The sequence below is a fragment of the Macrobrachium nipponense genome, chromosome 11 (assembly GCF_015104395.2).
Source record: "Macrobrachium nipponense isolate FS-2020 chromosome 11, ASM1510439v2, whole genome shotgun sequence".
Taxonomy (NCBI): domain Eukaryota; kingdom Metazoa; phylum Arthropoda; class Malacostraca; order Decapoda; family Palaemonidae; genus Macrobrachium; species Macrobrachium nipponense.
Genome location: NC_061087.1, coordinates 53417479 through 53436103, shown reverse-complemented (window position 1 = coordinate 53436103; position 18625 = coordinate 53417479). Strand labels below are relative to the sequence as shown.

The window sequence follows — 18625 nt, the reverse complement described above, 5'->3', positions numbered from 1 at the left end:
GGAAGGAGATCATACAAACCAATTATTAAGGGAAAAGGGTTATGAATTTCTAAAACCCTACACTACGTAAATTAAACTTAAAGGGCGAAGTCGCCGACCTAGTTGTCGCCTTCTTCGCTCGCCGTCTGTTTGAACAAGGCCCAAAAAACCCGCGCGACCTAAGCCTACCCCTTGAAAAGGCCTATGTCAGGTCAATGGTTCTTATCACTCCCCAAATCAATTAAATAATTTCTTAAATAATTTGAAGGGACAGTTAAATCTATTTATTAAATCTATCTATCAAATATTTTAAATGCTAAGTAAAGTTAATCAAGTTATTCAAAATATAATATTAATTTTTCTGCAGAGCTTATACTAAAGAAAATGGGGTATAGTTACTTTGTAGCTCTTAGCAGTGACTTCGTTAAAGGTTAGAAAATGTATATGTACAAATAAATTTACAACACTATCTTTAGCTTGTTTCTTTCTCTTTTGGTAGTAAAGCGCAAACCCACGCAACATCAACAGTATATATCCATGTTGACACAGTTGAGATGTTCATCTGTTGTGAGCAGTGTCTCGACTGTGAGTACAATTTTTTTTTTAGTAAGTAGCCAACCACTTTCCACTGAAAGTGTCCGTGTGCGGGCAGCCTAATGTGAGCAATCCGTACCTGAGCATCAGGAATTTGAATTTTGGAGGCTAATTTGAATGACCCGCTGTAACTTTAAAATTTCATTATTTAAGAAATAACAAACAAACACTGAGAGGAACCCCTCCAGAATACGAGCTTTCAGAGAAACTTTTAGAATCACAACTGTATCTTTATCCATTGTTGCTCTACAGATATGTTAGGTCCCTCACCCACCCACCAACCCCCTACCCCCTTTCCTGAACGCCAAAAATCGTTATCTGTATCTCCATATTGGCAAAACGGATTTCGATGAAATTTGGCACGATTAGAGACCTTAGTGGGCAACCTCCAAAGCCAGTTTCATCCTGATCAGTTGAATATTCCAGAGTTATAAAGGACCAAAGTCTTGGCTTTTGTGTACTCATGGTGGCTGGGCTTTTACTAACCGCCAACTACTGTGGCAGTTGATCTATACACTCTCGATATGCATTTTCCAGGACATTTTTTCAAAACTATACCGAGGGCAGCAGACCTTTGAATTTGAGATTGTGCATACTGTGATACATGAAGCAATTCACAGAACTACTTTTCAATATCTATACGTAGTCTGAAGGAAACATATCCTGCAGTTATAGAGTAAGATAAAGCTTTGGAAGAGAAGGTTGATAAGATGTAATTGTTGCGTCTACCTAGTCTTTTAGCTAAATAGAAATAAGGAAGATTTAGAATTTTTCCCCTATTGAAGGATCTTTAGAGGACCTGCTTCTTTATTTCCATTTGCAGGTCTGAAGTTAGTTAACAAAACTACCAGTATATTTTTCCCTACTGTGACTAGAATGTTCTTACCTTAGTATTTGACATACTGAGACTGGATGTTGCACTTCTTTTGGAGACAATATCCAGAAACTCATATGAAGCTAGACCAGATTTTTATAGGAAGCAATATGCCACATCAGAGACAATATATTCTTGTGGTAACGGAGTCAGTCAGACACATAAAAAAAAACCGCACACACACACACACACACACACAATGCGCATTGGACAAATGAAACACACTGATGCTTGAAGCAAATCCAAAATTCTTTCTGGCACCTCTTTTTCTAACCTTTTATTGGAATTATTTATACTCGCCACAGAAATACACTATAAAATGGCTTCCGTCCAAACTTTTTTTTTATCTTTTTAAGAAAGGACCAATGCTCATGCAAGAGGAAATAAAAGAAACGACCAGCCTAGCTAAAATCTATGAATCACTGAAATAGAAATAAAAGTGGCCACAAAGTGTACAAAGTACTGGCACCATAGATATAGATTGGAGAGATTGGACAGACAGTGAAGATTGTGTGCACTTAAGGCGCCATTGCTATGCAATAATTCTCAGAAATAGCAGAGGCAGTGACTACAGACAGAGACCAGCAGCAACAAAACCACTTCTGGCACCCAGTGCTGGGTCATCAACTTTTTTTTTTTTTTTTTTTTTTTTTTTACAAAAGCGGGATCTCACAAGAGCAGTGGATCATATTTCACATGATAGTGACATTTTTTTCACTCATGAAAATCTTTATAACTGTGTTGAAGCAACATCAAGTAAACAGGTGTTAGATTAGTCAACTTACAGTCAACTACACGCCTGCTTTTTGTCCTAAGAAAATAATGAAATGTTGTAATAAGCTATTATTATAGCCTATTTGACATTAAATTCATGTAGCCTAATAAATTAGTCTGTAGGGCTACTGTCAGTCCATATAACCATGGTTAAGTCTGACAATTTTCCCTACTATTTATGAGTACTACAATGTACATAGTATCATGAAGCCTAGCCCTAGGCTTGTGTCAGTTTTAGTATTAATGAAGGGTTATAGTACTGTTATTTACCATGTCATCAAGAAGTTCTCAAACCTCCTTGTATGCAGAGAACTTAGCTGAATTTGATCTACCAGAACACTTAAAGATAACAAGCTATTCTTCAATTTTACCATTATCATTTTTATCCTATACTTCAAATTTATACTACATTATAGTTTTAAAGTAAACTTGACCAACTAGCCAGTCTAACAGGGTTGATCATCAAATAACCAAGGGTAGCCTACCATAGCAAAGGTAGCCTAACATGGCATAACTTTCAGGAATGCTGACTTTTTCTATCTGTACCTCTCCACACACTATGAAATATAGCTCAAGTCTTGGCTACCTATGAAAGTCTAAGTTATTCTCACAGGCTATCCTAACTTATACTATTCAATGTAAATAAGTACATTGAATTACAGGTCAGTATGACTGACATATTGGTGCTATTACTGCATAGCTTTACATATGTACCTCCTGGTAATGCTTTGCTCTGGTTCTCTAAAGTATGTATAGTGTACTTCCCCTGAGTCACAACTGTATAAATATGAATAATTATTGATGCAGACTGTAATTACATTTATACTGTAATTGAATAAATAGTTAATCTTATAAGATGTTTGAAAAGCCCTGTTTGTTCAAATATGCTTTAAAGATTTCTGCAGGTCAGTGTAGGAAGCCTGTTGTTAATAATATGAGTTTCAGGACTGATTCAATTTTGTGTTTAAGATTTCCTGACAAGACCGAAGAAACTTCAGACGGGATAAAGAGCCAAACTATAGATCATGCATATTGCAGCAAGAATTTTCTGCCAAAGAAAATGTTTAAACCTTCTGGTATGCATGAGCAAACTACAATAATAATTGCATCCCTATTAATGGCATCAGATACAGTAAAGTTTTAAATCCTATAAAAAGATTGTACAGCCTATTGAATATTGGCTTTCAACCTAGGCTATTATTATGATATTATTATTATGATTGTTGATCAAGCTTATATGGGATGGTAACGTTGGAGATGACAATTATTTTAGCATGCTCTCAAATTTTACTGCCTGTCAGTTTGACCTATGAATAAAGAATGATGATAATTAGTTTTGCCCTTAGGGAGTAAAACTAAATTTATGGTGATAAGAAAGGCACATAACGTCGGAAAATTGGTCCCATTTATTGTTAAAGCGTATAAAAACTGCAGAAGACAGAATAACTATTTTAATTTCTACATATAGTACGTATTGTCTTTGGTAAATGCTGAAAAGATCATTTACCAATCTTTAAAGACTGCTGAGAAAACTGGCTGTCAATGATCATAATGTTGTAATTGTTGAATTAGATTGTGAGTTGAGACATTGTTTACATAATAATCAAAACGTAGCAATGGCGCCAAGCAGTGCACCTCACAAACTCGTTTGGCTATCATAGGCTGTCCAATCTCTCCACTCTATCTCTATGGCTGGCACCAGCTATGCCAACGGAAATATAGTATCATTATGCCTATAAGTGATATGGCATAAACAGTAACCCGCACAGGATACACCTCTGACAAGTAAACAGAACCTGATGATAGCATATCCTTAAAACAACTCCTTTCACTTTACAACCATTTCTTAGGTTATCAAGTAATCCAACTCTGCTGCTTGAACTATCAATTTCACCCTCTTGTAAAAGATGAAGCTGCTTGAAATAAAAATTAAATAACTATTCTTAAAAAGACAAGGAAAACAGATAGAAGCCTTAAAAGGGAACAGTTGAACAACTCACACGCAACATGTCAATATTGTCTAAGGTACTAAACCGCTCCTTTAAGAGGGAAAGTGAAATGAAATTCTTTGACTGCACGCAACTAGAAACCCAATCACAAAATCAATACTAAAACGCTGAAATTCCTGACAACTCTATTCAACGGCAGAGGTCATTTCGAAAACGACATTGGAAAGAAAATCAAGATCTTTATGAAGTCATAGTGTGTTTTAATACTGATTTGGTTATTCGGTCTCAGCCAAAACGGAACCATTCTAATTTCGATGCTATCTATCTATCTATCTATCTATCTATCTATCTATCTATCTATATATATAATATATATATATATATATATATATATATATATATGACTGGTAAAAATGTTCTGTAATTACAGAATTCCATCTAATAAAAGGAGCCCATAAAAACACCAAAATGTAGAGAGAAAAGTACTATATTTCAGAGACTACTGTCTCTCTCTTCAGGTATATGAATAAGAAAAGTTTACAGAAAAGGTGGTATTTATACCAAGAGATCCGTCCACAAGTAAGCCAATTTAGGTCACCCCCGCTGATAATCTTCCTTTAATCTTAAGCGTTGGTTGAATGAAAACTTCGTCGACGATATCTGAGATCACCGCCTTTTGAGATGTTCATTACCTGCTTCTCTTTTATTAAGGCCGATTCCATCATTGACTCTTTTACCGGCAGTTGCTGCTATAAATTATACTGCCGGTACAAGAGTCAAATGATGGAATCGGCCTTAATAAAAGAGAAGAGTAATGAACATCTCAAAAGGCGGGTGGATCTCAGATATCGTCGACGAAGTTTTCATTACAACCAACGCTTAAGAAGATTAAAGGAAGATTATCAGCGGGGGTGACCTAAATTGGCTTACTTGTGGACGGATCTCTTGGTATAAATACCACCTTTTCTGTAAACTTTTCTCATTCATATACCTGAACGAGAGAGACAGCAGTCTCTGAAATATAGTACTTTTCTCTCTACATTTTGTGTTTTTATTTTGTTTTTTTATGGGCTCCTTTTATTAGATGAATTCTGAATTACAGAACATTTTTACCAGTCATATATATATATATATATATATATATATATATGATATATATATATATATATATATGAAACATTTTTTACCAGTTTCATATATATATATATATAATATATATATATATATATATATATATATATATATATATATATGACTGGTTTTAAAAAAATGTTCTGTAATTAACAGAAATTCCATCTAATAAAAGGAGCCCATAAAAACACCAAAATGTAGAGAGAAAAGTACTATATTTCAGAGACTGCTGTCTCTCTCTTCAGGTATATGAATAAGAAAAGTTTACAGAAAAGGTGGTATTTATACCAAGAGATCCGTCCACAAGTAAGCCAATTTAGGTCACCCCCGCTGATAATCTTCCTTTAATCTTCTTAAGCGTTGGTTGAATGAAAACTTCGTCGACGATATCTGAGATCCACCCGCCTTTTGAGATGTTCATTACCTGCTTCTCTTTTATTAAGGCCGATTCCATCATTTGACTCTTTTACCGGCAGTTGCTGCTATAAATTATACTGCCGGTACAAGAGTCAAATGATGGAATCGGCCTTAATAAAAGAGAAGAGGTAATGAAACATCTCAAAAGGCGGGTGGATCTCAGATATCGTCGACGAAGTTTTCATTCAACCAATGCTTAAGAAGATTAAAGGAAGATTATCAGCGGGGGTGACCTAAATTGGCTTACTTGTGGACGGATCTCTTGGTATAAATACCACCTTTTCTGTAAACTTTTCTCATTCATATACCTGAAGAGAGAGACAGCAGTCTCTGAAATATAGTACTTTTCTCTCTACATTTTGGTGTTTTTATGGGCTCCTTTTATTAGATATATATATATATATATATATATATATATATATATATATATATATATATATATATATATATATATATATATATATATATATAATCTCTGTTGAACTCAGGAATTTGTAATTAGAATCGATATCCAGCCCCCTTTGTCATGTTAACCAAGTCAAACGTTTGCCGCACGTAGCCATATTATGAATTCTTATTACATCACCGTGATTCATATACATGCATTAAGCTACAAATGTCCTTTAATATCTAATTTACTCTACCTCAGAATTAATATAGTTTCATATATGTTAACCGAAGGAGAATTTTTTAGTTGATTATGTCACTGCAGTCCTGGTTTCTCCCCTGCTTGTCCGCTGGTTCAAATCCAATAGAGAACAAAATTATTATCAACTAAAAAAATTCCCTTCGGTTAACATATATGAAAATATATTAATTCCGAGGTCGAGCAAACTGGATAGTAAAGGACATTTGCAGCTTAATGCATGTATAAGAATCACAGTGCTGTGATAAGAATTCCTAATATGGCTACGTGCAGCAAATGTTTGACTTGGTTAACATGGCAGAGGGGGTTGAATATCGATTCTAATTACAAATACCTGAGTTCAACAGAGATTTGTAATCTCGGAATCAGCATCAACTTATAACCTCACTTGTTGGCCGAGTCGATAATGTCACTGCAGTCAAGATTTCTCCTCTGTTTGTCCACTGGTTTGAATCCACGGAAGGACGAAATTATTACATATCAACTAAAAAATCCCCTTCGGTTAGCATGTATGAAGATATATTAATTCTGAGGTAGAGCGAATTGGATATTAAAGGACATTTGTAGCTTAATGCATGTATATGAATCATGGTGACGTGATAAGAATTTATAATATGGCTATGTGCGGCAAACGTTAACATGGCAGAGGGGGTTGGATATCGATTCTAATTACAAATACCCGAGTTTGACAGAGATTTGTAAGCTCGGAATCGGTATGAACTTATAACCTCACTTGTTGGCTGAGGTGATAACGTCACTTCAGTCCTGATTTCTCCATTGTTTGTCCGCTGGTTTGAATCCACGGGAGGATGAAATTATTATCAACTAAAAAATTCCCTTTTTGTGAACATATATGAAAATGTATTAATTCCGAGGTAGAACGAATTGGATACTAAAGGACACTTGTAGCTTAATGCATGTATATGAATCACGGTGATGTAATAAGAATTCATAATATGGCTACGTGCGGCAAACGTTTGAGTTGGTTAACATGACAAAGGGGGCTGGATATCGATTCTAATTACAAATTCCTGAGTTCAACAGAAATTTGTAAGCTCGGAATCGGTATCAACTTATAACCTGGTTTTGTATTGTTCATTGAAAATTTAATTGAAACATAAAATGGGTGAAATTCATATGATAAACTCAGTCCTTACTGAGAATGTCTTTGGTACCATCTTTGATTTGGAACGCTCATCCATAAGTCAGTGGTACACCTTCACATTGGTGCCACCTTTTTCGTAGCATTCAAGCCCCCGTTTCACACATGCCTGACCAGTATCTGACAGCATTTTGGGAGTCACTGATGCATATGCGTTTCTAATGGAACCGTTCTTCAAGAGCTGGTAGATCTTGAGGCTTGTTCCATAAACTTTCGACTTGATGCAACTCCACAAGAAAAAATGAGTTTTATCCCTAACTAATCATAAAATTTTCATACAAGCAATTATATATCGTATTATGGGGATTCTTGACCCACTTTCTGACCTTCGTCAGTACGAGCAAATGAGTGTACCAGTATGAGTGGTAGATGGCACTGTGCAATTTGTATCAGTGCACAGTAAGGTTAATAAATGGAACAGAGAATATGAGTTAGGACAAAAATAAAAGGGGGTGTTGGATTTGCAAAATAAACCAAGATCAACGTTACACTTGAAATCAATCTATAGGTCTCAAAAAAGGGGGTTAAGTAGGGAGTGCCTTGCCACCTGCCTGTGGATGAAGGTGCCACGTACTCAGAAAGAAGTATGTGATTAGTAGGCAGTTTCAATGTGTAACAAAAGGTTTAAGGTTTATGGATACACCTACACAAGGGTCAAGAAGTTGAAGTATGGAGGGAGTAAGTGGCAATTTCTCTGGAGCAGGTAACATCACACCCAGATAAATTGGGCACTGTGCCAGGTTTGGGCAAGTGCCAGGAGAGCCCAGTGACTCTTATAGGCTACCTGTAAGACTTACATCTTGTACCCCTCCTCCTTAGTCCCTTTCTAGCCTGCATGTTTGTTGGTATAGGAGGAACCTATGATACCAGATCTAAAGGAGGAGTTGGTGTCTTAGGTACTCCTACTGCCTCAGTTCATCTAGTTCAGCTTTCAGCTGGGCTATAGTCAAAGTTTCCAGAGTATCCTGCTCTGGGGATGTGGCAGGAGAGGAAGAAGGTTTGGTAGTCATTGGATGCTCACAGGTGGCAGTGACTAACTCAGGCATAGTTTGTGATGCCACACCTTTGTGTGAGTTTCTGCTTTGGTCATGGGAGTTCTAATAGGACTTGGGCTCAATTGGGGTTAACTCTTGGTCCGACACTGGTGGCAGGGCCAAGCCGGGAGGTGAGAATGTACCCTGTTGAGGATCTCCTGGGGGAAGATGCGGTATGGGCTCTGGCACTAGGTTGGATTCCAGACCAGGCACAGGATTCGTACTGAAGAATGGCTTAATATCCAGGATGGAGGGAGCGTGGCACTGCTCAAGGCACTCAAGTAGCACTGGCAGCATGTTAAGGATAGTCCGCGGAGGACTCTCTGTGGAGGTCTTCAAATTCTGTCCTAGGAGGACGTCATAACCTCCATTAAGATACTTAACTGCTGCAAGTCTAGATTTTTTATTGGTAAGGTCTGGTGACCCTCAGTTGAATGGTAGGAAGTATCATCATCTTGCAGTTTATTGCCTCTAGAGTAATGAGCTTGTGTGTGTTGACAGTGGCTCTGTAGTGGACTCGATCTTCTCTTATGAAAGAGATCTGAGCACCAGAGTTGTCAACAGCTCTGACGTGGCATGCATGGTAGTTATCTGTGGGAGTTGTCACAGTGATAGGGCCTTTGCCTGGAGGGCCTAAGGCTGAAGGCATGACTACCGCCAAGGGAATGGCAGGTATAGCGTTCTTGCTTGGGCACTTCGCCAATGAGGCAGAATGTCTGTAAACTTTGCATGCAGTGCAATAGTTCCAGCTGTAGTCTCTGGGTGGCGCTGTTCCATTAAAGGGTACAGGCCTGCTGCTGGCTTGGGGAAGCATTGCATCATTCGAGCTCGTTGGGGTAGTGGATGTCACTGTGTGTTGGCTGTCACGTGGTTTGTTGCGACACTGCTCAATGCAATGTCCAGTTTGTTTGCAGATGTTGCAAGTAACTGGCTTATAGGTAAGCCCATTCTTGGTCTGGGCCATTGAGGGCATAGAACTATGAGGGGTAACTTTCTTACTGAGAGAGCTGAGGTGGGGATGATGGGTTTCCCAATCATCTGCCAAACGGCAGTATTCAGCAATGGTAGTGGGACACTTTTCATAAATATATGTGGCGAGTGCACTTGGAGCATAATAGAAAAAATCCTCCAATTGCTCATGCTCGGTAAGGTACACAAGCATTTTGACTTTAAGGGATTCCAGCCAATGGATGAAATGTTTTCCTTTGTGATATGCCCAGTCCGTCCAGGACTGTCCGGCTTCTTTCGGTAGGCTATTCCAGCGTTGTCTCCAGCGTTCAGGTGTAATTTTCTAGGCTTTGTTGACCGCCCTTCTGACTTCTGCAAGATCTCCATGTTCAGTAGTTGTCAGAGTATGCAGTGCAATCAAACCGTTCCCCTTCATATTTTTGCTCAAGATTAAAGATACTTCAAGTGTAGTTGGGGCATAGTTAGCAAAAACCTCTTTATAATCAAGCCATGCTTCGGGTTCAGTTTCAGACCATGTCTGGACGAGCATGCTCATGCTGCTTAGAGCAGAATGGGGTGTGGCTGGAGAGGGGCGATCGGCTCTATGTTGGGCGAGTGCCATGGCACTGTCGTGGTGAGCTTGTTCAAGAGCCAACTCATGGGCATGCTGCACTTCTAGCGCTAGTCTCTCATTCTCCTCCCTAGCCTCTCTCTCTCTCTCTCTCTCTCTCTCTGCTCTTTTAGCCTCTCATTCTGCTCTTTCAGCTTCTCTCTCTGCTTTTTCCATCTCCTCCCTAGCTTCTCTCTCTGTTCTTTCCCTCTCTTCCCTGGCTTCTCTCTCTGCTCTTCATCTCTCTTCCCTGGCTTCTCTCTCTGCTCTTTCCCTCTCTTCCCTGGCTTCTCTCTCTGCTCTTTACCTCTCTTCCCTGGCTTCTCTTTCTGCTCTTTCCCTCTCTTCCCTGGCTTCTCTCTCTGCTCTTTCCCTCTCTTCCCTGGCTTCTCTCTCTGCTCTTTCCCTTTCTTCCCTGCTTCTCTCTCTGCTCTTTCCCTCTCCTCCCTGGCTTCTTGATCCCTTTGAGCTTTAGTCACCTGGGCATCAATCCAAGTTATTAGGGTTTCTCCTCTGAAGGCTAGGACCTGTCCAGTTTCTAGAAATGTCTGGTATAATATATATATATATATAATTCAACATAAGAAGCCATGAGAGAGGTGTAGTGTTCAGTATTAGTCCTCTACATGGAATGGTGAATCCCACAATGGCACTGGTATCGAGTAACATGGTGTTCCGTTGAACAGGTGTGGTACTGTGAAAACAGAGCCAAGATGGAACCTCAGGTTACGAGTCTGTGGAACCACTAAGGCAGGAAAAAAGGAAGGAAGGACCACGACGAGCCCTCAGCGTGCAAAACTTGGGGAGTTGCCAAGGCTGGGAATAGGAAAGAACAAAATTTGCTTGCTGATCCCATGGGACGAAGGTTTATTCAAATAATGCTTGTGGCACTGGGCAGACTACCTGGGAATGGCTTGGAAAAGCCAAGGACTGAAAGGCCAATACAGGATGAATGGTAAAGTAATTACACATGACAAATGGTCGTCTTCGAGTGGGGATGGATGTCCAGTGTACAGTTAGTGGCACTGGTAGTGAGTAGATTTTGCTCATAAAGAACAGGATCGTTGATGTCCACGAAAGAACAAAGTTTGTGGGTCCCTTTGGACGTTGTTTCGTTTGCGTGGAACGAGGATAAAATCCAAAGTACAAGTGTTAGGGACTTGTGCACAGACAAAACTGGCTATTGCATAAGTTGGTAAGTAGGTGTTCGAAAACATGGGGTAACATACACACAAGCTGGTACCGATGTTCGTGATGCAGTTATGTAATAGTTAAGTATAATAAATGTGTGCATGAAACCGCAAAATCAAAGTGCAAGCGTTAGGGACTTGTGCATGGATGAACCGGCTATTGCACAAGTTGATAAGTAGCATGCACATGGGCAGGTACTGATGTTTGTGCAGTGGTTACGTAATAATTAAGTACAATGAATGTGTGAGGGAAATTGCAAAAGTCTAATAAAATAAGAAAAATTAGCAATGGTAAAAAATGAAACTGCGCGTATGAGCGTGTAGGTTGTGAATTGTAAATGGACTTGTGGCATTTGCACTTTTGCAAGACTTACGCAAGGAAATGAAGTCAGTATAAAAATAAGGGAAATCGTCAGAATGCATGTCAGTTCCAGAAGAACAAAAGAAAAAGCTATTCTTTAAAGTTTAAAGAAAAATGTAAAAATTTCCTCCTTGCGGCTCAAGTATAAGTAATGCAGTTTGATTTTGTAGGTCACACAATCTATTGGTCTGTTGTAAAACTGAGGGTTTGTATATCTTTCACAATATAAAAATCTTATGCTATGTGACAAGGGTAATTTATTCCACTCTCATAAAGGGTATTCAAGAATGTCTTCCCGCATAGAAAATGCATTAATGATTAAACCAATAACAATGGGGAATAATAAGAAGAGTGTCAATGTTACAAAATATGGTTACGAACTGTCAAGTGTTAAGACTACCTATCGAAGCTTGCTATGGGTAGACAATGGTTCGCGACCAGGAAGATACCAACACAAATAAACTTTGTGATATAGATGCAAACAGTTTCGCTATTTACATTGTTATGATTCATAATGGAATTCCTATATGAATTGATATTACGATGGTACGTGAATCAAGCTACCATGCCAATTTACTAACAAGTTAAAGTTTGTAAAAGAATTCAAAAGAATTTAAACAGAAGTTGGTTATTCGGAGGCCACAGCTACATAGAGGGTGTTGCCAAAAAGGACTTCCCAGCTAGTGTGAATATCATAAGTTTTCGGCGGGAATTTAACACTTTCCGGTCAATTTAACAATTAACAATGGTTATCACTGCACTTTCCTAGCTAATGCCTAACTACTAGAGACACATTGTCTCGCAGATAGCATAGACTAATGAGAACACAGTTAAAATATATGGTCTAGTGGCAACAAGCCTTCTCCGAGGCAATGAATGAATTTTGTATGCACTCATGTTATTCCTCCGTTTGAACACCTAGGAATAAAAATAAATAAAAGGTGTAAAATTAAAATACAGAATAAAGGACTTACCGTTGTGTACTGTTGTTCATGGGTGCCAAAGGTGTGAAAAAGGAAAATAGGGGTTTTACAATAGATTCGTTTCTCTTGCCAAACTCTCATACTTATCAGTGGGACTGATTGCTACTCTAATGAGATATTAATTAAGACTTTAATTATGCGATCCTGGCCAGGTCGCCGTTTGTTACATGTGTGGCTGCGCAAGGTTTATTAGTTTCTCTAAAATTAACTGACATCTGACATGACTGGGTGCCACGCAGGTAACAACAGAGAACAGGGGGAAAAGTGTATTAAAATTGATGGATTTAAGGAAAATGCAATGTTACATTTAACTAAGATTATTATTACATAAATCAGAAGGTGGAAACACTAGCTCCGTGGCACTGAGGTTACGTTAATTAACAAAGCAATTAGTGCCACTATGAAAACCCCAGAAAATGTTAAGCCCTTTTATGAAAAACCCAGAATTGAAGGAATAAAATACTTGTTTCAATTATCACCAATCATGAAATAATAGGTAACAGCAGCTCTTCAATTTTCCACCCTGGGATTTGAAATGGATGGTTGTATAAACCACCTGGGCACCGTGGAACAAGGGAGATGTACATAACCTCTTGTATTCTCCCTCTCATCCTTGTACAAATGGAGTCTTGAAGTAGAGCCGGACTTGGGGTAGAAATTCTCGACCCCGCAGAAGCTATGGGGGGGTGAGAGTGGGCTCAGGGATGCCCGGTGTGAACAGAGCTGTGACTGCTATGAGCATGCCCGTGACTCGCGTCTCCAGCTGTGTTTTATTTCCTCTCCTTGTTCTTTGTACATTGTTTGCCACATCTGGGCCTCGGCTTCTCCGATTCGTTGATGGTTTGCCTGGAATTGAAATTTTAAGCGACAGCACACAGGTGTGAAATGGTGCAACAAAGAGAGTGATGTTGGCTGTAGGAAAAGGGTGGAGTGTTTTGGGGAAGAATCAGCAAAAACTGAGGGCTTAAACATATATTTCGCGTATGTATGTTACAATGTATATATATATATATATATATATATATATATATATATATATATATATATATATATATCAGTACTTGCTATCTTAATTGCTAATGTAATTAACCAATCTTTTTGGAAGAGTAGTGTATTGTTTAAGATAAATGCACCGACCACCGAAGGTAGCATAATATTACACGGGAACTGTTGACGCTAAAAGGTGTCAGATGCATAATTTAGCACCTATTTGATTTATTGTTGGTTGAGCACAGTACGTACTATAATAATTCTGGTTGTAAGAAAGTGTGTCATAGGATATACGTATGCCATGATTTAAGGTGTACAGGATTGTATGGACGAGTTTATCATGTGCAAGCTGTTTAAAATGTGCTTATGACAAAATAATATAAATTTCTTAATAACAGCGTTATACTGTCAGGAAAACATAAATTCTTATAGTCATTTTGGGGCAATAAACTCCCAAGAAACTACTGCATAACAATCGACACCAGAGTAGCTAAGATTTTTCCTTTCTTTTCAGCGTGTGGGAGAAAAATGGCAGAAATTTCCCTAACATCAAATACCTTTTAAAATAAATGTTCACGAACAACTTCCAAACAATTTGGGAATGATGGACTTACCCTTTGTTATTATTCGATGTGACTCGAGTTCCAGTTGTACAGCAGTACTGTTACTTCTACTCCCTCTGTGCTGTTCTTTAGAACAAATGTTCAGCGTCCAGAACGTAGTATGCATTTTTCTTCTTTTCTTGTTGCAGTAGGAGAGAGACGACGAGACCATGCCTTGGTATGACTTGTTCAAACAAGGAAGTGTTCAGGACAATTCTTAGAAATAGTGTGAACATCTGCGATATAACATCCACGATAGTATGGCTCCTTAGGCACCTATAAAATATGCAAGTTAATAAAGTTATCGATCTGCAAGCAGACTTTTAGGTGTTGACTTTGATCAAACTTGAAATATAAACGATGACTCCAAAAATTGTTATTGTATTAACTTTTTTTTTTCTTTTTTTTTTTTTTGGTATTCTTGCGTTTAGTGTATGGTTGATTGCAATTGATATACCAAATTATAAGAAAGTTTTGTAAATGAAAATTGGTAGTTGCATATATGGCATTCGACTTTTTCCATTAGCCTGGCGATGGAAACAACGTTCTCTGAAATACTGCAAATACAATCTCGGTTGTCCAAGTTACTGAATTACAAAAATATTTTCCATGTTCTGAATTCTCATGACCCATACTTCAAAATATTTGTTTTTCATCTATTTTTAAGTTTTCACAATATCTTTACCTTATTTATGAGTTACTTTACCTTGACATTCCTTATGGTATACACTTCATTCTCAAATATTTTATTTCAAATCTCCTTTATCTTTATTGCATCATATTCATCCTTACATTAAATACGTAGGACTGAAGCATATAGTATGCAGTGTAATAAATACCATTACCTTTTAGGCTTCCAATACGCCTCTGAGCTCCGCTGGCAAGTCCAGGTTTACTCTCACAAAGTTCAGCAGCCAAACACAGAGCTCCCTCACACTCACAGTCGCAAACATGCTTATTCATCCCTCACAACAGCAGCCATGCGGTTCCAACCACATACTCGGCAAACCACCATTAATTACTTTGCCATCTGCAATTCTGCATGCTGAATGAAAACAGATCATAGCCCACTGATACAGTGGACGAGTTCCCTAACACTGGTGACCCCAGAGCGACTTACCTGGTAGACCAGTATAGTTCTCACTCCCAACACCAGGTGACTAATGGACTAAATATAGCCATGGTCTACCAGAGAGAGAGAGAGAGAGAGAGAGAGAGAGAGAGAGAGAGAGCCACTCACAGACTAAATACCGTGCCTAATTTCTGGATTCTCTCTCTCTGACAGAATTGACGTAGTATTTGACATGTATTATGAGAACAGTAGTAAAGCTGAAAAAAGGCTCAGGCTTATGAAATAGATCCCATTGATATGTCTACTTCAAGCAATATAGCAGCCTTGCCTAAAGACATGGATGCTTTTTAGGCATCGATTTGTGATAAAAATCAGCCTCTGAACTTCTCTATAGCCTATATTATGCAGCATAAAGACAGGATGCAAACTATCACTATGTATTCAAGTGATGTGGTTGAGGAAAAAGCAATCAAATCACAGAATGGCCAAGTAACTAAGTTCTGCCTTTGAGGAAGCAGATGGAAGACTGTTCATTCTTGTAGAAAATCTGCTATAGCATCATCGGACACAGAAGACTTCCAAAAAACTTTGGACCCTTTCTGGAAAAGGACAAACAACAAGATACATTCCAGTACATGACCTATGTGAAATAGTAGAAAAACAAATAATATGAACCTTTCCTGCAGTTCATTCACTTAGTGGTTGTGACACTTCGGGTAAAGTCGTAGTCGTAGTCTTGCGAGGGCTAAAGACTATGCTTACCTTATCAAGACTTTGCAAGAGCGGAATGGTCAGATATGATAATACAAAATGCTGAAGAGTACTCAACAAGAGTCTTGACAAAAAAAATTCAAGAAAATGGAAGACCTCCGCGCCTTTCAACAACAATGCATGAAAAATTTGGATTTTACAAAGCTTCCACTTCTTTCAAGCTACACATCAAAAGAGCTTTTCTTCAAGCCAATAGATGGTAGAGTATATTATACGACAAAGAATGCTTTCAAAACCCAAATCATTTTGGTTATATAGAAGAGGAAGGCTGGAATCCTCAAATCATTCTACAACAGCTACCTGAAGATTGTTCTTTCCCTTATAATTGCAAGACTTGTTCCACAATAAATATATGCAGATGTAGAATAATGCAATAGCATATTTCAGATCTTGCTTTTGTTAAGATTCATGTAAACGTAGGAGTGATTGCGATGTATAAAAACTCAATTGTAGTGGGATAATTCTCGTTTTTTTCTGTTTAACCGAAGATATTCTGCAATAAAGAATTTTTCTCACACAAGATTGTCATTATCAAGCTTAGATGTGCATTTTAAACAATTTTTGGAATCTTGTAATTTTTTCTAGAAGCACTCATTTTCGAGTTAGAGACAAATTTTTACTACTAAACAGACAAAATGTTGTTCGGCATAAACCATACTATATTACAAAATTTCTTATGAATAAATGGATCTATAATGCTATAATAGAGTGTAAAAATGCTTTTTGAATAATTTTGATTTCCTGCAATATTTTTCTGGAAGCCTTCATTTACCAAATTTTCGGTTACAACCGATTTCGGTCCGGCGGCCATCTTTGAAAAAATCTCCCCATATCAGAATCGCGTACCTAAGCTAAAAATTACTTCTAGACATAAAAAAAAACATTTTGTGAAGAGAACTGCTATATAGACCTCCGTGGAACAGACACCACCTATGCGGTTCCTATACTTAAGGGCATTTCTCTTCAATTTTTGGTTTGAACTTCTTATCTCTCGATGCAATTCCATGAATTCTCTTAGAGTTCACATTTGGATAGTTTTCCATCTTTATTACCTTCCGTAAGCTCATCATAGTATGGGGAAGGTACAGTTGCTATATCTGTCATATTTTGTTCAACCTCCAAAAGATACGATGTCCTCATCTTACAGTAATGCACAAGAAGTTCATAACCAATTACTCTTTTTATGAAGGACTTATAAGATGTGTTGAAAAATATTGAATTGACTTTCATGGTTACATTGTTCATGCCAGTGCCTCCTTTCTCTCTTTTTAAATACATAGTCTGCCTGTTTATTGGGTGATCGTTTCTATTCCATAAAAACTTAAATATACGTACATCTTTCTATTGATTTCCCATTCGTTCTTGGTAATGGAAACACAAGGGACATATACCAAGCTTTTGACAAAATTTTTGAAATGACTGTAATTGACTTTTGAACAGTGACAGTTTCCTAGAATACAATTGGCCTATATTAGATACAATACACTTTCCTATAACTTTCCAATTTTCTTCTTTTGCCTCTTCGTAATCATTCTCATATATTACACCGAGTATCTTCAACGACCCTACAGTTACATTTATGCTCAAATCTGGCCACACTTCCTTGTTTTTCCATAATCCTATTCCTGTCATGATTGTTTTTTGATAATTAAGTCTTGCGCCTGTTGCTTTTATTATTCCCAATCTTTAATTGATTCATCAGACTTAACTATAATGGTCGTATCATCTGCAAATCCTAATACTAATTCTCAGTCCATTTGGTAGTTCTAAAGCTTTCTTGAGCAGTTTACTCCTTAACTTCCTGTATAACGGTTCCTGAGCTATTACGAAGAGAATCATAGATAATGGATATCCTTGGCTAACAGACCTCTCAACAGGGAAATAATCGGTTAGGTTCCCATTAATGCAAAGACAACCGAGCATTAAAATAAACAATTTTTATCAAACTTATAAAACTGCTTGCAAACCCCATTCTTTCTACTACTGATACAAAAACCACCATTGAACTAAGTACTGCTTCTCAACCCTAACTTGCAACACCTCGAGACCCGAGGGTCATTCTCAGTAGACCCAGCTTGGTTTTTGTGTCATGGATTAATTACACTGGAACCTACTGATAAGGAGCCATTAACAGAATAACTAATAGACAAACCATGGCCATGCCTACTGTTGTAAGATGACCTGGTAAAGAGACCATTTAAAAATGTTAAAAAAAAAAAAACTCTGTGACTAAACCATCTGCCTGGTTCCATAGAGCAGATGTGCAATTGTGCCTTGGAAACGTCTTGAGTTCAATGAAGAAGGTGGCAAAGGGGATACAAGATAGCAAAGGTATCCTAGGATGAAGTTGAGTTTCTCCTGATGCTGCCAGATATCAATGGTAATGGATAACCAAGAAAGTAAACACGACAAGAGAAATATAGCCCCACCTACTCTCAACCAACATCTCGGCCACCCCTCCCAAATCGAAAGATATACACATAGCAGATCTCCTTAAGAGGGTGGACGACAAGTATTCTCAACAAACCACAGCTTTTT

The 18625-nt window shown here is 38.0% G+C and overlaps 1 long non-coding RNA gene across 1 annotated transcript; it reads right to left on the bottom strand.

Annotated features, from left to right (window-relative positions):
• Positions 1-12953: 12953 nt before the first annotated feature.
• On the bottom strand, positions 12954-14497 carry LOC135206069 (uncharacterized). Its single transcript, XR_010312674.1, has 2 exons — positions 14257-14497; positions 12954-13498 (listed from the first exon to the last, which is right to left on the bottom strand). It is a non-coding gene; the product is annotated as an uncharacterized LOC135206069 (long non-coding RNA).
• Between the last annotated feature and the right edge of the window lie 4128 nt (positions 14498-18625).